Here is an 18,659-nt window from a genome sequence, read left to right on the forward strand (position 1 = left end):
TATTGGACCAACTTCTGTTGGGGTGAGACACCCCCACCCCTCCCCCGCATTGTAACAGCCATAGGATAAATTGCATTTATCATACCTCTGTGACCAATTCAGCTGCTCTCCCTCCCAGGACTTATTCTAACCTTCCAACCCTTTCAGCAGCTTCATCCACCTGACAAACAAGAAAGAGAAAGAGAGAGAGAGCTTTTCTTTCCCCCAAATGTGGAATTTTCCTCAGCAAGCCCCAGACTGAGCAGGCTTCAGCACTATGCTGGTGGCTGGTTTGTCGTCCAATAGCTCTAAAAACTAGAGCGAGGTACTGTTACAGAAAAGGCCTTTTCTCCTGACGCTCATGCTGCAAGCCCTCCAAGCTCCCCTGTGATCTGTCCTCCAATATTTCCCTCCCCCACCCCCATCTCGAATGCAGTTTCCCTTTCACTGTTAGCACCTTGTATGACCCAGTCACAGCTCCCTCCAGCCCCCAACAGGACAGTTCCTGGGTCTGCTGGGGGAGGAACCATTGCAGAGTGATGCAAGTGGCTCCCTCACACCAGTGTTCCCAACCGCTGCTGATCCCTATGCTTGCTGCTGCAAGGTGGCCATGCCGGTCAAATCCTCGTTTCCTTGCGGTTTATACCTGAGCTTGTTGTGTTGTCTTTAGATCACTGCGGACAAGACCTTTCAGGGAGAGGAGCCCAGCCAGAAACAGAATCACTGCGGTTTTGTCTTGCTGCTCCGATCCCATTACAGAGCCATGTCAAGCTCTCTCTAGCATCTCAGCGCCATATATAAGGGAAGCCGTTTATTTTGAAAAGCTGGAGTGTGTAAACAAAAAAAAATTGTACTGCAGTGCAGCGAGACCTTAAAATACCCTGTGTCCAAACACGGTCATTCAAAGGACAAGCAGCTCAGCCTGAGAGTAGAAGCAAGTGAGTAATCCAGGAGTCCTTTTTAGCAGCATTATCCTTGAACATGGGTCCATTCTGATGAGGATGCTAACTTGATAATATTTTATAATAGCATCACATCATGGAGCTAAATCCTCCTGTTGCTGGTTTTACCTGTAGTATTAACAGCTGTCAAACAGGATTGTGACTCAGGCCTGGTCTACACTTACAAATTAGATTGGCTTAGTTATGTCGCTCACAACTGGGAAAAATTTTGGGCCCTGAGTGCCGTAGGTAGGTCGACATAACCCCTGGTGTTGATGCAACTAGGTTGACAGAAGGATTCTTCCATCAGTTATCAGTGGTTCACAGTCATGCTGGAAGGGCATAATAAGTGGGTTCCTGCAGGGACCAGATCTGGATCGGGTTCCTGCAGGGACCAGATCTGGATCTGGTTCTGTTCAATATCTTCATCAATGATTTAGATAATGGCATAGAGAGTACACTTATAAAGTTTGTGGACGATACTAAGATGGGAGGGGTTGCAAGTGCTTTGGAGGATAGGATTAAAATTCAAAATGATCTGGACAGACTGGAGAAATGGTCTGAAGTAAATAGGATGAAATTCAATAAGGAAAAATGCAAAATACTTCATTTAGGAAGGACTAATCGGTGGCACACATACAAAATGGGAAATGACTGCCTAGGAAGGAGTACTGCAGAAAAGGATCTGGGAGTCATAGTGGACCATAAGCTTAATATGAGTCAACAGTGTAACGCTGTTTCAAAAAAAGCAAACATCATTCTGGGATGTATTAGCAGGAGTGTTGTAAGCAAGACACGAGAAGTAATTCTTCTGCTCTACTCCACGCTGATTAGGCCTCAACTGGAGTATTGTGTCCAGTTCTGGGTGCCACATTTCAGGAAAGATGTGGACAAACTGGAAAGAGTCCAGAGAAGAGCAACAAAAATGATTAAAGGTCTAAAAAATATGACCTACGAGGGAAGATTGAAAAAATTGGGTTTGTTTAGTCTGGAAAAGAGAAGACTGAGGGGGGACATGGTAACAGTTTTCAAGCAAATAAAAGGTGTTACAAGGAGGAGGGAGAATTGTTCTTCTTAACCTCTGAGGATAGGACAAGAAGCAATGTGCTTAAATTGCAGCAAAGGAGGTTTAGGTTGGACATTAGGAAAAACTTCCTAACTGTCAAGGTGGTTAAGCACTGGAGTAAATTGCCCAGGGAGGTTGTGGAATCTCCATCATTGGAGATTTTTAAGAGCAGGCTAGACAGACACCTGTCAGGGACGGTCTAGATAAGACTTAGTCCTGCCTTGAGTGCAGGGGACTGGACACGATGACCTCTCAAGGTCCCTTCCGGACCTGGTCCTATGATTCTACAATTTTATCAACCTAGCTACGGACTCTTGGAGATGTGGACTACCTACCTCAATGGAAAAACCCCTTCCGTCTACAGCAGCAGCACAGCTGTAATGTAGACATACCCTCAGACAGTCTTCTTCGGCTATCCCTCCATGTGAGGATGATGTCTGCCAAGGGGGTTCATTGGTGAGTTTTTAAGTGGCTGAGGAGCCCAAGTCTTGCCCTGCAGATTTTCCCACAGAAGTGACAGGTGTAATCTTGGAGGAGACACAGTTGTTGGCTGGAGCATTGTGCCCTTTCTTTCCTCCTTTGTCTCTTCTCTGTCTCATGAGCACATCTCTTCTCCTCAAAGTGAGCTGTGGCTTGGTGTATGGCAGGGGTCAGCAACCTTTCAGAAGTGCTGTGCCGAGTCTTCATTTATTCACTCTGATTTAAGGTTTTGCGTGCCATAATCATTCTAACGTTTTTAGAAGGTCTTTTTCTCTAAGTCTATAATATATAACTAAACTATTGTTGTATGTAAAGTATATAAGGTTTTTAAAATGTTTAAGAAGCTGCATTTAAAATTAAATTAAAATGCAGAGCCCCCCGGACCGGCGGCCAGGACCTGGGCAGTGTGAGTGCTGCTGAAAATCAGCTCGCATGCCGCCTTCGGCACCCGTGCCATAGGTTGCCTACCCCTGGTGTATGGTGTGGTGCCACTGTGTTCTGTTCCACGCTGAGTCCTCCCAGGTTGTTGGGTTGATGCCTCCCTTTTTGAGGTGTACTTTCAGTATGTCTTTGAAACGCTTCTGCTGCCCTCCACGAGCCCTTCTTCCCTGACTTAACTGAGAGAACAGTACTTGCTTCGGGAGGTGAGTGTCAGGCATACGTACACAGTGGCCAGCCCAGCAGAGTTGGTGTTTCATGACCTGCACTTCTACGCTGCTGATGTTGACTGCAGAGAGAACGTTGAAGTCAGTGTGTCTGTTTTCCCAGCTGATCCTGAGAATCCTCCTGAGGAACCACTCCAGCTGCTTGAGATGTCATCTGTAGGTTACCCAGGTCTCACAGTCATACAGAAAGGTGAGGATGACAACTGCCTTGTAAACCAGGATCTTGGTACCTGTTTGCAGATCCCTATAATTGAAGACTCATTTGAATAGTCTTCCAAAAGATGTGCTGGCACAGTGGATCCTGTATTCGATTTCTTTGTCATTGCTGGCTGTTTGGGAGAGGTGGCTGCCAAGGTATGGAAAATGGTCCACATTTTTCAGGGGTTCTCTGCTGATGGTGATTTGTGGAGTACGAACTTTAGTTTGCACAGGTGGGGGCTGGGAGAGTACCTTGGTTTTCTCGATGTTGAGAGAGAGACCTAGGCTGTGATAAGTATCAGAGGGGTAGCCGTGTTAGTCTGGATCTGTAAAAGCAACAAAGAATCCTGTGGCACCTTATAGACTAACAGACGTTTTGCAGCATGAGCTTTCGTGGGTGAATACCCACTTCTTCAGATGCAAGTGAGAGAGACACTTTCGAGTTACACAGAGCTGCTCTTCAGGCCTGGGAATGGTACTCGCAGCATCACAGCAAAATACCAGGTGGAACAGATTGTTTAGCATACGTAGTTAACCACTTTGAATGGTCTCTTACAATGTGTAAGTGGCCTGTTAACATATGATGCTGATGTGTGGTGTTAGATATCTGCCATGTTCTTCCTCCAAGTGGCTGCCTTGTAGTGGTCCATGAAGGGACGACTTTGTAAGTTTGGGAATCCTTTGTGATGAAAGGCTGTTTGTGTAAAACGTAGGGCCAAATTCATCCTCAAGACAAATGGGTGCAACTCTACTGAAACCACTGTCACTACCCCAGGGATGAATTTGGCCCCATCCCGATGATAGTATCAGTTTTTGAGTCTACATTTTGCCTAATCCCCTTCTCGTGGGTTCCCACTTAGACTAGGGTATCTATGAGAGAGAACATCCCAAATAAAGACTATGGGCCATAATGACACCAGGGGTAACCCCACTGAAGGTAGCCAGTTGAATGATTCCATACAATTTTACTCTGATAAAACATATTCAAACAACAAGAAGGTAATATATGGCCTCAGCATCTTAGCCTATGTATACAAGATCTGTGCTGGCTAATCTCAATGTTTACCTTACAGTACTTAGAAATGCCAACTACTGTTCCCGCAGTAATGAAAGACCTAATTCCATGCTAATCCTTTTCTGCATTCATTTAACCTACATTCTTCAGCTGGCCAGAGCAAGAGACAGTGGCACTGAGTAGGAAGTTGGAATTCCAGGTCACCTGCAGCCTAGTCTATTTTCTGCTCGTGAGCCTACACTGAACAATTATGCAAAAATGAGGGAATGTTCTACATGGCCATGTGGATAATGGGTATGTCAGGTTTTCCCCTGGGGAATGCAGGACCCAAAAACTCCCTATGTGTGAAAGGGACTGGTCCTCTCCAATCTGTAGCTGAGAAAAGTCAGAGCTATGTCATAAGGATGGTGATACTGGGTCAGACCAATGGTCCATCTAGCCCAGTATTCTGTCTTCCAACAGTGGTCAATGCCAGGTGCCCCAGAGGAAATGAACAGAACAGGCAATCATCGAGTCAGCCATCCTGTTGTCCACTCCCAGTTTCTGGCAACCAGAGGCTAGGGACACCGAGAGCATGGGATTGCATCCCTGACCACATTGATGGACCTATCCTCCAGGAACTTATCTTGAACCCTGTTATAGTTTTGGCCTTCACAACATCCCCTGGCAAGGAGTTCCACAGGTTGACCGTGCACTGTGTGAAATAATACTTCCTTTTGTTTGTTTTAACCCTGCTGCCTATTCATTTCATTAGGTGACCCTTGGTTCTTGTGTTATGTGAAGGAATAAATAACACTTTATTAACTTTTTCCACACCGGTCATGATTTTATAGACCACTATCATATCCCCCTTAGTCATCTCTTTTCCAAGCTGAAAAGTGAGGTTTTTTTTTTTAATCTCTCCTCATACAGAAGCTGTTCCATACCCCTAATCATTTTTGTTACATTTCTCCAGGGCTGAAAGTGAGTCAGTACGCGTAACAGCCTTCTACCAGCCCATACGCGGCCCACATTAAAGCGCTGCCGCGGCAAAGGACCCTGCAGTGCTTTAACGTCCCAGCCCCTTTTGCCCCCCCTTGGCCGCTGACGGGCAAAGGGAGCAGCTGGGCCTGGAAGGCTGGCTGGGGGATGCTGACCACTGCCCCACCCCTTCTGCCTGAGGTCCCGCCCCTTGCGGGGGCTGAAGCCAGCCCCGGCGCCGTCCCGTTACGTGTCTGGAGTTACTTTCACCCCTGCCCTTCTCTATACTTTTCCGATTCTAATATATATTTTTTGAGATTGAGCAACCAGAACAGCACGAGTATTCAAGATGTGGGCGCACCATGGATTTATATAGTGGCATTATGATATTTTCTGTCTATTATCTATCCATTTCCTAACGGTTCCTAACATTGTTTGCTTTTTTTGACTGCTGCTGCACACTGAGTGGATGTTTTCAGAGAACTATTCACAATGACTCCAAGATCTTTCTTGAGTGGTAACAGCTAACTTAGACCTCATCATTTTATATGTATAGCTGGGATTATGTTTTCCTCTGTGCATTACTTTGCATTTATCAACATTTAATTTTATCTGCCATTTAGATGCCCAGCCACCCTGTTTTGTGAGATCCCTTTGTAACTCTTTGCCATCTTTGGACTTAACTATCTTGAGTAATTTTGTACCATCTGCAAACTTTGCCACCTCACTGTTTATCTCTTTTTCCAAATCATTTATGAATATGTTGAAGAGGATGCAGGTTCCTGGGGGACACCATTATTTACCTCTCTCCATACTGAAAACTGACCATTTATTCGTACCCTCTGTTTTCTGTCTTTTAACCTCTTACTGATCCATGAGAGGACCTTCCCTCTTATCCCGTGACTGCTTGTCATTCATCAGACATAGATCTCAGCCATTTATATAACAGTAATAAGTCATAACAATAATGATAAATGTTTACATAGCTGTGTGTGTTTGTGTGTGTGTGTGTGTGACTTAAATCTTATTGAAAGTCAATGGGATGTGCGCTCCTAAAGCCCAAATCCTCAAAGGTATTTAGGTGCTTAACTCCCATTGAAATCAATGGGAGTTAGACACTGAAATACCTTTGAGGATCTGGGCTTTAGGACCCTGTGACTTTTGCAAATGGGACTTAGTCATCTCAATGGCTTAAGCCTTGCAATGCTGATAGGGTGACCAAATAGCAAGTGTGAAAAATGGGGACGGAGGTGGGGGGTAATAGGCACCTATATAAGAAAAAGCCCCAAATATCAGGACTGTGCCTATAAAATCGGGACATCTGGTCACCCTAAATGCTGAGCAGAGCAACACCTGAAATATCTTTAAAAATCTGGCTCTTAAGTCACTTAGGCACTTCTGAAAATGTCACCCTTATGGTCTTTCTGTGCCTCATTTGTACAATGGGCATGCTAGCTCTGCCCTACCTCACTGGAGTGTTATGAGGAGGAGGACTATATTAAAGACTTTGAGCTACTCAATTACAGGCAAGTCTCATCTTACACGGGGTTTTCCGTTTCGCGGTTAGCGCTAAAGCGAAAACCGCGTATCGTGAAACACTCATTGAGTTGAATGGCGGGTGGAATCGCCTGCACTACACATGCAGTTTTTATATTGTTGTTTTTCTTTTTTTTCTCTGTTTTTGCCGACCATGCAAAGCTGAATTCACGCATGTTAAATGCGCCTAAGATGTGACTTGCCTGTACTACAGTGATGGTGGCCATATAAATCCTATAGACAGAGGAGTGCTGTGAGGCTCAGTTCATGAGTGCTTGTAAAGTGCTTTGAGATCCTTGGGTGGCAATCTCTATAGAGAAATACAAAGGTTTATTACTACTTGCTATGTCTGTGACACCCTGCACCTCTGGCTTCATCAGTGTACTACTGCCGGGGGACTCTGCTTTATTTCTTTTGGTGAAAGTATCATCTCCCAAATCGCCTTTGCCAAATGCAGGCGGTGAGTAGAAGGGCAATGTCTCACAAACTTTGGGGACCCAAAGTTTCTTTATTCCACTTAAAGCAAAAAAAAGAGAGAGAGAGAGAGAGGAGAGAGAGAGAGGGACAAGCTAGAGAATCCATTACAAGGAGCTGAAACGCTGCCCAAGGAGTACGGGGCTGATGTATTGATATTTACAGTTCCACAGATAAAGGGCATTTGGGGAGGTAAAAAAGAAATGAATCTGTGCATGCCACTCGTAACAAGGAGCCTTTTGTTATCAGGGTCTTGACTGATTCAGTGTTTGTTGGAGCAACGCATTGGTAAATGTGAGATTTATGGGTGGAGTATTTGCCAACCATGTTAAGCTCCATTAAGGAAATGTTTTGTTAGTGTGTGTGTTTGTGCGTGTGTGTGTGTGCATGCTTGGGAGACAGGGCCAAACCCCCCCACACTGTCTGCAAATCTTTTATGCAAGTTAATTGCTACCTATGTAACTGTCAGCTTGAGACTAGTTACAAGATTTGACAATTGAGGCAACTTAAAGATATAATTAAGCTTCTTAGCAGCCCGATCCTGCAAGGTGCTGAGCACCCTATGGAGCTCGGTGAGTATGGAGGCTGCTGAGTACCTAGCAGGAGGAACTCAGCACAGGGCAGAATCAAGTCCCTAGTCTGCAAATAGGTTTCGGAGGTTGAATCTTCTGGGGTATAAACTGTCCCTGAGCCAGGACAGGACTGACACCCTTGGACCTCTGACTGGAGCCAATGGACCTGTGCTTTGCATAGGAAAAGATACTCTGTGCAGCTTTTAGTTTTGCTCTTGAAAAATGAACCTACTTGATTTGATGCAGGTCCTTGTGTGTAGGACTCCCATTGACTTCAGCAGAGTTCTGCGCACCTGTAGTGCAGAAAGATCACCTGTTGGATCTGCAAAGCAGGGGATAACAATGCCCATCAGCCTCTTCCCCACTGTTCTGCCCTTTCCCCTGGCCAGGTAAGGAAAGAAATTATCAACCAGGAAGTGGCTGGGCAGTGGGCTCTTTTTGCGAGTGGGAGTCTGGGATGCTTCTCACAGCAACCAGGGTTGAGTCACCTTGTTACCACCTGCCTCCAGTGCAAGGGAGTCTTGCCTGTGCCTAGCTGGGTGCCAGCTCCCTCACATCACCAGCCTGTCAGCCACTCAAGCACTCTCTCCTGTGCTACACCAGCCCTGCCTTTGCCCTGCAGGTTGACAATAGATGTACCCCATCCCCCAACTCCCTTCAAAGTGTCCCCCTGTGGTATCCAGCTCCTGATCACTAGATACCTGTAGACATCCCAGGCCCTCTGTTCCCAAGGGAGCCGAGTACTTCAGTTTTACCTTAGATCATTGCTCCTGTCTCAGACGCAGCAGTGGGTTGAATTACAGTAAAAGAAAAGAGAAGGTATTTAAGAAAGACTAGAGGTTCACTAGAAACAAGTGTGAATGAGGGCAACAAATGGTTTACATAAAAAACAAAATCATAAAATAAACTAGGACTGCACTTATTAATAGTTACCTTTCCTAGGTAATAAAGTAGATGCTGACCCCAAAGTTTAGTTTCTTGGCGTATTTGCTGGTCCCAAGGAGCCAGGACCCAGTGCCCCCCAGCTCATCAACATACCTTCTCAGTGAATCCATCCAGAGAATGTCTTTCTCCACCCTGTGATACAGTGAATCAGGGCACTCCCCTCCCGGTCCTATTGTTCCTTTTAGGGTTTGATGTTTACAGTTTATCTTTGATGGTTTTCCATTGACTTTTCTGGGTTGGTGCAAAGGTGGACAATGGAGCAATACATGACATAATCAGCTAGCCAGGGAGAGGTAACTCCTTCCTACTTGAATGGATCAGCACCGAGACATCTGATTCCCTGGTGACTCACTTTCCCTCCAGGACCATAAAGTATAATTTTCAACAGAGTTGCATTATTCCTTAAATACTAATAATTGTGAGATGCATGCATGGATATGAGTATTGATAAGTTACAAGGTTTCAGCAGAGACCTCACATGCTACCCTTCACGGATAAATGCCAGGGGTGTTAGGGGTAGTGAGTTTGTCAGGTCTGAGAGAGGAGTTGCTTGTAAAGAACAGTGACCCCTTTGCTCCTTGGCACTAATGGGCCTCTGTGTCACAGAGCTGCATGGCAACAGGGGGCTGGAGAGAAGTCCCAGGAACTGTGGACAGAGCCACACGTGAAACAGGCCAGATAATACAGTTGGGTGTGGGTCAATGTGGGACTTAGTGGGGGGGGGCAGCAGCAGCAGAGCAGGGAGCCAGTTCAGAGGGACCCCAAGAGAGAGATGCTAAGTGAGCGTTGCTTGGAACCCTGCACCTGCCCATTGGCTGGAACAGAGACTTGACTGGAGAGGGCATCCCAGACCTGAAAAGCCCTGACTCTCCGCTGGACTGCCCAGAAGGGCCCCAGACAAGAACTGCTATTACTCACGTTGAGCGCTAGCTCTTTAAGCCTCTGTACCTTGGGTATCAGCCACCTTTCCCTTTCCTGCCAGCCCTAGTCAAATACCCTTTTCCTTAGCCATGTTCCTGAGTGCGTATTGGGAACCCCCGGGCCAGTGTCCACAAAGCCTGTTGCCATCCGAATTGGAGTACACTAGGCATGCTACTGGCACTCTAGGGGTTCAGTGCCACAATAATTACAGTTGATTTCTTCCCTTTCTGCCCCCAATGAAGTAGTCCAAGAGCTCTGCAGTTCCAGAGTCCAAAATGGAAAGTGAAACTTCGCTATGTTCACACGGAGCCAGATTCTCCTGCCACAGAAACGGCCACGGGGTGGGGCAGGAAATCACTGCCAGGATCATGCAGGGCATTTCCTGTCAAGCATCCCCTTAAGAGACAGGGTCCATCCCAAAGGACCCCCTAGATCTGTGTGGAGAGAAGCTGTCTGCAGGGGTAGCTCCTGGCCTTATTGGTCTCCCTTGGCTGGGTCCCACATGGCTGTTAAGCAGCTGTTGCGGAGAGAATCCAAAGGGGATGAAGGGTGGTTCTTTATCTGCTTGGATATCCATGGGGCACGGTGCCATGAGCAGCGCTAGCTGCCTCCAGCCTGCCTGATCTAGTTGCTCTTCAGCTCCCAGCCCCAAACATCAGTGGAACCTCTTCTGCATGAAGCAGCCCTGGACTGGCAGGGAGGTGCCCTTCAGTGCAGACAGAGATCCAGCCATGGATGGATGTTCCCTCCCATAAGCGATCTGTCCCATAGTATTTATCCTCATTCTCTGAGCACCAGTGAGGTAGTCAGTGCTTTCACCAGAGAGTTCCTGGTTCTCTTCATTGTTACCCATCTTCTGAGGGTATATAGATCAGTAGAAGGAGGCCAGTACCCAGATCAGTGTTTTTATTTACCAGCCAGACTAGGGAGGGCTACTCTGATCTGCTGTAGTCTTACTCTCCTCCTGAGAAGTATGAGGAATCCTTTGAATAATGAGAGTTCTTCCATGTAGTCTGGCCTTCTACCTTGAAAGGTGCTAGACTTCTGTGGGGCTCAGCCCTGGCAGAGTCTGGTATAATTTCAACCCTAATATGGACAGGCCCTCCCTTATGAACCCAGATTCTCAACTGGTGTAGATCAGCTGAGTTTGAGGGAGCTGTGCTGATTTGCACCCACTGAGGATGTCTCCCTTTGGAGCTATTATCCAGGTGATCCATAGCCCGTCTGATTAATGTAATTTGAAAGCACAGGAACGTTTCAGGGCAAAGGCAGCCATGCAGCTTATCCCCTCTCTGTCGAGTGTTTGCACCCTGTCATGTTTTCTTCTTGTAAGTGCTTGTCTGACTTGTTCTTGGATATGTTCACAGCTGTGTCTGCTCTTGCTGGTGTTAGTGATCCATTCCACTCGTTCATTACCCTCTGTGCAAAGAAACGTCTCTTGTACTCCCTCTGTGCTCGGTCCTTTCTTGGCCTCAATTCATGCCCTGATGTACTGGAGCCTCTAATTTTCTCCAATAGGTTTTGGCATCCATTTTTCTCACTGTCCTGCAGCATTTTGCACACCTCACTCAGGTTCTCTGTTAAACTTCCTCTTCTCTAATAACTATGGACCTTGATTTCTTAACCTATAAAAAGCTTTATACCACTGTGATGTCTTCAGACTAATTGGCAGTAATTCACCTCACCACCCTTAATTAGTAGCCTAATGGTAGTAATGTCATCCTACATTTATATAGCTTCTCTCATGAAGGCACCCTGAGAGCCATATAACTATATACATAGTACAGCATGTGTTAGTGTATTACAGACATTTACCTCACGGCACCTGTCTCAGATAGGTAAACCAGTGTTCGCCACATTTTAGAAATAGGGAAACTGAGTCATCGAGTGAGATTAAGGCCATTTTCAAAAGCAGCCTCTGATTATGTGGAGGGGCTGTGTGTTTGAGTGCCCAAATGGAGACATCTGAAAGAGCTGATATTTGGAAGTGCTGAGATCCCACAACTCCAGCCAAGATCAATCGGAGCTGCTCAGAAACTCTGAAAACCAGGCCCCACCATCTGTATCACAGGTTGGGCATCAAAAACTTGGGAAACCCCAAAAAAGAGTGGCCATATTTGAAAATTTGGGCCACACAGCAAGCCCATGGCAGAGTCAGCACTGGCTACTCCCAGGGGCGGCTCTAGGGATTTTGCCGGCCCAAGGACGGCAGGCAGGCTGCCTCCGGTGGTTTGCCTGCGGAGGGTCCGCTGGTCCCGCGGCTTCGGCGGACCTCCCGGCACGCCTGTGGGAGGTCCGCCGAAGCCGCAAGACCAGCAGACCCTCCGCAGGCAAGCCGCGGAACGCAGCCTGCTGCCCCAAGCACACGCTTGGCATGCTGGGGCCTGGAGCCACCCCTGGCTACTCCTTCCGGAGCCCAGCCTACTAAACCACACTGCTTAATGGCGTCGGACAGGAATCGCTTCACTGAAATGCAACCACCTGGGGTGGCAGGTGACAGCCAACTGGCTCACAGCACACTAGTGATTTGAGTCAATGGCATCAAGTCAGACCCCCTAGTCTCATAAAAATAAGTGCCCTGGTATCTTTAATATCCATGTCATCTTTAACTGCACTGCCAAATGACCCACACATGCCTAGTAATGTCAGGAGTGGATGTGACTCTGCCAGGGTATGAACCTGTAATTCTAGAAAACCTGCGGCTGTCAGGCCTGATGCTTGCACCATCTAAGCCATCTTCTTGGGGCGCAAATGTCTAATGGAATAAAGGGGTGGATGGAGTCAGTGATCCAACTGCTGGGCTGCTCTGGGGCAGGTCTGAACCACACAGTCAACCCCAGTGGCCCTGAAGTCAGGATAGATGGCCACAGAAGGATCACCCCGTTGTAGGGGTATCTCTCAGGGAAGCACAGCTGGTGCAAGGGCTTCTACGCCAGCCCCTCCTTATGGCGGGTGGCAGAATCATGGCTGGGTGAGAGGAGACGTGGCCTCGGCATCACTCTGCCCCGCTGCTCCCCAGCTGCTGACAACCAGCACAAGCTAGTGCAGCACCAGGCTCAGGGCTGGGCCAGGGCCACAGCTTGCATTACTGCTTGGATCAGGGTAAATAACTCATCTAAAGGTAGCGTTATAAATCATGTGCTGATGGCTTTAACAAAGAGCTATGTTGGACGACGAGGCCTGGACAATGGCTTTATTGTAGCTTGGCAAACCGTGTCTGACTGGTGGAGGCCAGTGCTACTGTACCCAGCTGACCTTTCCAATCTCCACAGGCCTCTGTACTGCAGTTAGTGTTCGCGTAACTCAAATAATTACAATAATGCCTGGCCGTTTTTCTGCAATATTTGTAAACGGCTTATTCTTGGGAGTGGATTTAGGACTGGTGAAAGGTGCTGGATTGAAAGCCCTGGAGACTGCAATCCCTCAGTTTATTCACAGACCTAGTACAGCAGAACAAAACTGAGTTAGCCTCTCAATGGCATCCAACGAGCTCTATAGATATCCTTGCATGGGTGATCCCCAATACCCTGCTCCCGCTCCCTGGCTAGCTGCAAGTCCTTCCTCCCGTTCAGGTAGAATATGGAGAACCCTTCCACCTAGTTCAGGCTTTGAGCTCCTACGTCTTTAGCAACAACCTCCAAAAACGACGCTTCTCAAAAATTACAACCCCTGCTTTCAGACTGTTCTGACAATGGCCGTGATGGGGGTTCTCTGCAGAGCTGGAAATATCTGCTGTGGTAGTAGCTAATCAAAAATAAACTAGTCCCACTGCATCCTCAGGATTTTGCCTTGGCAAATCTATTGGATCTGACCCTCAGTTATCCCATTCCTGGCTTGGTTCAGATACTGAGGGGGCAGTGAGGGGAAATAGCTTTAAGCTATCTTTGCTTAAACCCCTCAGGGGCTTTGCGGCCCATGCTACCCTCAGTGTAAGTTAGAGTAGCCTCAAGGCTGCTTTAAAGTACATAGTGCTTCTCATGGCCCCCTTAGAATATGATCCCAGGAAGCAGAGAATCACAGAGTTAGTTAGTGCACTTTGGCCACACCTTTGGCGTCCTCCCAGTCTGCCTCTGTCCCAGTTTGCAACACCCTTACACCAGTTCTGCTCCCTCTGGAGAGGGCTTCTGTGGGATGAATATTCTCAGAGGGATGCTTATGCCTGATTTTAGGCCCCTTTATGCTGCCAGAGAGGCATAAAGGGACCTTCACGTCTGTTATAGCTGTTGCCAAGGCAATAGAGCAAGTGTGAAAAAATACAATACAGATTTGTGAACTCTAGAGGGCGCCAATGGAAAGCGATGGAGAGAGGCATGAAGAATAACAAGATGGAGGAGCTAGTACCTTTCTGCAAGTGAACATCGATACAAAATCCATTTTCATCCTAGGGACAGCTTGAGGAACGGATCCAGATCCGAATGAATAATCTAGCTGTGAGGAGGACCCGTCCTGTGGCCATTCCATTTACTGATTAGTTATGTGCAGCACAACCAACACATGGATGGTGGATGTGAGCCATGATGCAAAGTGGCACCAGTTTTTCCCTCAGGAAACATTTCCAGCCTTGAGCCTGCAGAGTGAAGATGTAGTGAGGACTCTGAAAAGGGCTTGAGAAATGAATCAAAACCTCTGAGAGAAACGAAAGCTAACCACCAATGAGCGCCAGGAAATCTCTCAGCAACACCGTCCAAGATACTCACAGTTCCTTTCGTGGCAAACAGCATCTGAAATGTTGTACTGAGTTAAATGAACTAGTTGGTTTGAAATCATAAAGGATAATACACCTCTACCCCGATATAATGTGACCCGATATAACACGAATTTGGATATAACGCAGTAAAGCAGTGCTCCAGGGGGGCGGGGCTGCGCACTCCCACGGATCAAAGCAAGTTCAATATAATGCGGTTTCACTTGTAACGCAGTAAGATTTTTTGGCTCCCGAGGACAGCGTTAGATCAGGGTAGAGGTGTACAGGAAGAGAGGGATTGCAAAGTGTGACATAGGGAGAGAAGATCTAGTTTCAGTTTAGATCTATTTTCAGTTAATTCTTTGAAATCAGGGCCGTTTCTCATGTAAAAGTGGCTTAAATGGATCTTCTGCTAATGGGCAGCAGAATTGCATTCCCTCCCAGCTCAGCTTCATTTGTCTTAATGGAACAGGAAAGCCCTCACTTACCGAGAGCTCCAATTTCAGTGCAGCTCCAAAGTGTGGTTTTTCAGTGTTTGAATCCCATGTAGACAATTATTGCTTTTAGCCACCTTAGGAAGAGCCTAGTGAAACTGCAGGGCAAGGATATTTCAACTAACAGGCAGGGGATTGATTTTTTCCCTCCCATCCCTTTAGCTTACTTTCAAATGTAGGTATCAAATTAGAGCTCAGAAAATGAAATCGCCATGCCAAGATTGCATGGCCTATACCAAGTGGACTGTTATTAAATGCTGAACACCTTTGGCAGGGATTCACTGATAATGAGTTTTACTTCCCTCCACATCCCCTTCCTCTCCAGAGAGACAGGATTGCTGAACTCAGGGGACTGGGAGTAAGACAGAGAACCAAGGATCTCAAACTTTATCAGAGGCTGGCTCAGACCTTAATAGACAGATCATCTCATGGACACTTCCTCTGCCATTCACTGTTGAGTGGGCCACTCCTCCTCCCAGAAATTGCTTCCATGGGAAAGTTCGTATTCATGTACTTTTAATATTAATCACACTGCCCACTTTGGTTATGCATTTCATCCTCCTTCCCATTGGTTCTGTCCCCCTCTCCCTCTATTTGTGCTTCTCTGCTGCCTGACTGTTGCCAGATTTCACATGCTTAACTGCCTCTTCTCCCAACCGGCCCCCATTTGTTTCTTCCCCTAGACATACTCCCGGCCTTCTCCTCCACTCCCCTGGACATTCCTCTTCTGTTTCTGGCTGGCAGCTGCAGTCTCAGTGCTGGCTGTAGCCTTTGAGGGCAAATCCTCTTTCCTCATCCACTTGCCCCCACTAGATTGGCTCCTCCACCTTGTTTCCAGCTGCTCTAGCTCTTCTTTGCAATCTGGACACTAATGGAATCAAATGGAAACCAAAAGGAGAGCCAGCACCTCATGCCAGCCACGTCTCAGTGGACCATCAGCACTAGGTCTTGGGAGACAGGCCACAGCGTGGGAACCACTGATAACCATGGATTGATCCATCCAGCTCTGCACTGCTAGACTGCTCTGGCCCAGGTCAGCAGTGATGGAAAATTGCTACCATCGGTTCTGAAAAGGGAAAAAAGAACTACTCCTAGAAATACTGAGATATTATGAAATCTCCTTTACTTTGGGGAAATGGATGGTAGGTTTTTTTGGTCCTTTGTTTGTTATTGTGCATTTACACATTTGTCTTTGGAGGGTGTGTTTTCAGAATAGTATATTTTATAGCGTGACCCAACGCCCATTGAAGTCAATGGAAAGACTTCAGTGGATGAAGCCCCAAGACAGCATCTTTCATACTAAAAGCACTTCACAAGCTAACGGGATTGAGAGCACTAAGCCATTTCACAAAGGCACTGACACAGACTCCTAACAACTTTCCATTACTATGGACTTGATGAGAGTCTTCAAACCTGTTAAGGGCTGTTATAAGGAAGTTGGTGATCGGTTGTTCTCCATGTCAACTGAAGGTAGGACAAGCAGTAATGGGCTTAATCTACAGTAAGAGCGATTTAGGTTAGATATTAGGGGGGGAATGTTGAACTATAAGGATAGTTAAGCTCTGGAATTGGCTTTCGAGGAGAGAGGCTGTGGGGGTTTCTAAGAACAGGTTGGACAAACACCTGTCAGGGATGGTCTAGGTGTACTTGGTCCTGCCTCAGTGCCGGGGGATGGACCTCTTGAGGACCTTCCAGCTCTACATTTCTATGATTTTATAACATTATGTTCCATTACCAGTCTCCGAGCAACCCAGCCCCCATGTCTCCAGCATTCAAAACTGGGATTCCAGGACCCCTCCATTCTAATCCTGCCTCTGCCCCTGGCCTTGGACAAGTCCCTTAGCCCCTAAATTGAAGATACACCTCTCCCTCGATCTAACGCTGTCCTTGGGAGCCAAAAAATCTTACCGTGTTCTAGGTGAAACCGTGTTATATTGAGCTTGCTTTGATCCACCGGAGTGCGCAGCCCTGCCCACCTGGAGCACTGCTTTAGCGCGTTATATCCAAATTCGTGTTATATCGGGTGGCGTTCTATCGAGGTAGTGGTGTAGTAGTTGCGTACCACCCTCACAATGGTGATGTGATGCTTCATTAGCGTTGGCATGTTCATACAGTGCTTTGAAAATATAGTGCTATAAGATGCTAAATTTATCAATCGTGATGAATGTAACAAACTGGTCACCTAGGCCTTCCTGGTTGTCACTGTGCTACACACTATGGCTACTCAGAACTTCAGACAAGAAGCAAGTATAAAAATTTTGATTATCAGTCTCAAAGCACAGATCCAACTTACAGGAGCTAAAGGTGAATCTCCTTTACTTGCGATCAGCATGGGGCCTATGACACATAGTAGAGCAGTTCTGAGTGCATCCAGTAGAGGGCAGTGGTACACATATAAACTAGCCAGTTTACTATAATAATGAAGGTTACACAGAGAGCTCTGTTGATGTCTTCCTAGCTGATCATGTAAAAAATTTCCTTAGACCCTTGTTAACCTTAAAATATTCACAGCAAAGATTACCATCTTACACTCAACTTGAAATTCAGGGATGCCAAAAGGGGCTAATAAATGTCTATATAGTTTACAGAGCTGCATTAAGTACTCAAGAGTATTCCTAAGCTCAGAGAACCGTAGCAAACTCAGCACAGTAATATCAGCACTGAGCTGCACTTCATTTCTCTGAAAGTGTGCTTATTACTGTCACCCTGAAGCTCCATAGACACTCATGTGAGAAATTGACTAGACGACTCTACAAGCTGTTTCCTTGGTGTAATTGCTGACAACCTGAGAAAATTGCACCCAAAAACTGAAAAGAATAAAATTAAAAAATTAAAGCGTTTTTTGAATCTTTTCTAGTTCAAAGGTGTTTCTTATTTTTTAACACTGTATTGTTTTTGTCTTTCACATACCATTTTACCAAAAGGATGTAAAAAGAGTGGGGGGAGTGCACAGTTAGTGTAGTGTCAATTACCCCATCATGCCATAACATTAATTCTCTGTCTCTGGCATCTGATATGCCAGACTGTGGCAGACATTCTTGGAATGTGGCATTTGATACTGCGCGGTTACTAAGAGAAATGTGCCTGAGTCTCGTCAAACCTGTTTTCAGAGAGGAAGCGTGGTCTAGTGGTTAAGGCACAGGAGGTCTTTGTAAACTTGAGCAGGTCACTTCACTTCTCTGCATCTCAGTTTCCCCATCTGTAAAATGGAGATAATGATACTTATTTACCTCACAGGGATTCTGAGAGGTTCAATTCATTGATGTTTGCCAAGCGCTTTAAGATTATCCAATGAAAGGCATTATGGACACACATGGTATTATTGTTGTTACTATTATTATTTATTTATTGATGGTGATCTTCTTCTGATCTGAATGCCACTTCCCATCATCTCCTTTTCCTTAGTGCAAATGAGCTCATTCCTCCACATAGAAGATAAAGGCTTCTCCATTAGGTCAGGTGCAGTCTATCTGTCATCTGTCTGCATAGAAACCTACTCAAGGGCAATGGGGGAAGACCTGGGTGGGGTAATACACGTTGTGCGATTGTGCTAAGCAAGGGAATGCATTTTAACTATGTGAGTGTAAGGATGTTGCTTATACAGCCATCAAAATATCCTGCAGGTGTATGATGATGGGAGGAGCACAGTGGACAGGGTGGCTCAGAATTTGACTGTCCCATTTGCAGTCTCTGGGCCTGGCTTCCGGTGGAGCTGTTGGTGCTGTTCAC

This window comes from Mauremys reevesii, linkage group 8, assembly GCF_016161935.1.
Source record: "Mauremys reevesii isolate NIE-2019 linkage group 8, ASM1616193v1, whole genome shotgun sequence".
NCBI lineage: Eukaryota > Metazoa > Chordata > Testudines > Geoemydidae > Mauremys > Mauremys reevesii.